We start from the raw sequence: 2,859 nt of genomic DNA, 5'->3' as shown, positions 1-2,859 counted from the left end.
CTTTTGAATTATTTGTTTTGTCTCTATGTCATTTAATTATGCTCTGAACTTGATTATTTCCTTCCTCCTACTCGCTCTGGACTTTGTTGTTGTTCCTCTAGTTCTCGTAGCAGCAGGGTTAGATTTTTTTGTTTCAGATTCTTCTATCCTTTTTAGGTAGGTCTGTATTGCTATAAACTTTCCTCTCAGAACTGCTTTTCCTGGGTCCCATAGATTTTGGGCTGTTGTGTGTTATCATTTGTTTCCAGAAACTTCTTGACTTCTTCCTTGATGTCATTGTTAACCCACTGATTATTTAATAGCATGTTATTCATTCTCCATGAGTTTGAATGTTTTTGAGTTTTTTCCTTGAGGTTGATTTGCAGTTTCAAGCCATTGTGATCTGAGAAGATGCTTGATATTATTTCAATTTTTCTTTGAAGTTGTTGAGGCTTGTTTGTGTTCTACCATGTGGTCTATCTTTGAAAATGTTCCATGTGCACTTTAAAAGAATGTATATTTTGCTTCTTTGGGGTAAAATGTTCTATATATATTAATTAAGTCCATTTGATCTGGAGTGTTGTTCATTGCCTCAATATCCTTAGTGTTTCTTTGCTTCGAAGATCTGTTCATTGTTGACAGTGGGATGTTAAAGTTTCTTACTGTGAGTGTGTTGCTGTCTTCTTGAAGTCTTTCAAGATTTTCCTTATATATTTGGGTGCTCCTATGTTAGGTGCATATATGTTTACCAGGGTTAGGTCTTCTTGATGGATTGTTCCCTTAAGTATTATGAAATGCCCTTCTTTGTCTCTTTTTATGGCCTTTGTTGTGAAATCTGTTTTGTCTGATATAAGTATTGCTACCCCAGCTTTTTTTTTTTCATGTCCATTTGCTTGAAATATTTTTTTCCATCCCTTCACTTTCAGTCTGTGTACCACTTTTGTTCTCAGGTGGGTCTCCTGTAGACAGAATATATGTGGGTCATGCTTTATAATCCATTCAGCTACCCTATGTCTTTTGATTGGTGTATTTAATCCATTTATATTTAAAGTTATTATTGATAGGTACTTATTCATTGTCGTTTTTCCCCTATTTACATGTATTCCTCTCTGTTTCTCTCTGTTTCTTCACCTTTTAATATCAGATCTTTTAGCACCTCTTGCAATGCTGGTTTGGTGGAGATGTTTTCTTTTAGCTTTCTTTTGTCTTGGAAACTCCTTATTTCACCATTTTGAATGAAAGCAGGAACCTTGCTGGATAGAGTAGTTTTGGTTGTAGGCCTTTGTTTTTCATTGCGTGGAATAATTTTTGCCATTCACTTCTGGCTTGTAGTGTTTCTGTGGAGAAATCTGATGATAGCCTTATTGGAGCTCCCTTGTATGTAATTAGCTGTTTCTGTCTTTCTGCTTTTAGGATTCTCTCTTGGTCTTTGAGTTTTGCCATTTTAATTATGATATGTCTTGGAATGGGCCTGTCTGGGTTCATCTTCATTGGGATTCTGTTCTTCCTGGGCTTGCATGACTTTTTCTCTCATCAAATTAGGGAAGTTTTCTGTCATTACTTTTCAATCAGGTTTTCTATCCCTTGCTCCTTTCTTCTCCTTCTAGTATTTCTATGATACAAATATTATTATGTTCCAGGTTGTCCTACAGCTCTCTTAAAACCTCTTCATTCTTTTTCAGTCTTTTTTCATTTTGTTGCACTCTCTGGAATTTTTTTCCACATTGTCCTCCAGCTCACTGATCTGATCTTATGCTTCCTCTAGCCCTCTTTTGATTTCTTCTACTGTGTTCTTTAATTCATAAATTGTATTCTTCATTTCCTCTTGGCTCTTATTGATAGCTTCTATGTTTTAATGCTGGTGTAATTCTCAGTAAGTTCCTTGTTGTTTCTCTGGAGTTCTTTGTTGTTTTCTTTGAGCTTGCTGAGCTCATTGAGCTTCCCTATAATCCATGTTTTGAATTCCATGTCTGATAGTTTGCTTTCCTCTATTTCATTTAGCACTCTTTCTAGGGATTCCTCCTTTCCTTTCTATGGGGCATTGTTTCTCTGGCTCCCAATTCTTTGTGACTCTTCTTGTTTATTTCTGCTTCTTAGATTTATCTGCACTTCCTGGTTCTGCCCCTGGTGGTATCAGATCATGACCCTATCTGAGCCTAGGCAACCTGCTGAAGACTATCAGAGATCTGCTGCCTTTGTCTGTCTCCTTTACTTGTCAATATATTCAATCTCTGATCAGCTGTCAGGCTTAAGCACCAAGGGTGGGACAGATTAATTTCCTCAGGCAGGGTCATTGCTTCCCCTCAGGCTGATGCCACTTGGAAGGGAGTTGTCTGCCTGCAGTATGGGGAATGAATCAGCACTGGGACCCAGTCAACTGCTCCCTCGGTTCTCTCCTCAAAGGCACCACCCCGAATTCTCCTTAATTGTCTCTAGTCTTCCCTGTCCTCCCTCTGCTAAAGTCCAGGGTACGTGGGTGCCAATATATTTTCAAACATGATCTCTTTAAGAGCTCTTTGTCTCTAGCTTCTTTCAGGCCAGAAAAAAAAAAACACAAAGAAACACCCTATGGCTTTTCACTTTTCAAAGCTGGTTGCTATCTTACTTTCTGCTCTGTTGCTGTAGGCTGGGAAGCCCAGCTGAGGGTTTAAACCCTGCCCTTCCCAGGGGGAACCCCTGGCTGCTGAGCTGTTTCTCAGCCCCTTCAGCTGCCACCTGCAGGAGCCCAGCCAGCCCTTTTATGTCTCCACACTCCTACCAGTCACATTGTGATGAAGAAGCCTTTTCTGTCTGTCTGTGGTTATAAGGCTTCTCTCCAGCTAGTGTTCAGTTGGTTATTTTGGATGATTTCTCCACAATTAAGTTTAATTCTAGATTGGC

This window comes from Furipterus horrens, unplaced genomic scaffold, assembly GCF_987537825.1.
Source record: "Furipterus horrens unplaced genomic scaffold, mFurHor1.1.pri manual_scaffold_12, whole genome shotgun sequence".
Lineage (NCBI taxonomy): Eukaryota > Metazoa > Chordata > Mammalia > Chiroptera > Furipteridae > Furipterus > Furipterus horrens.
This window is presented reverse-complemented; position numbering follows the sequence as displayed.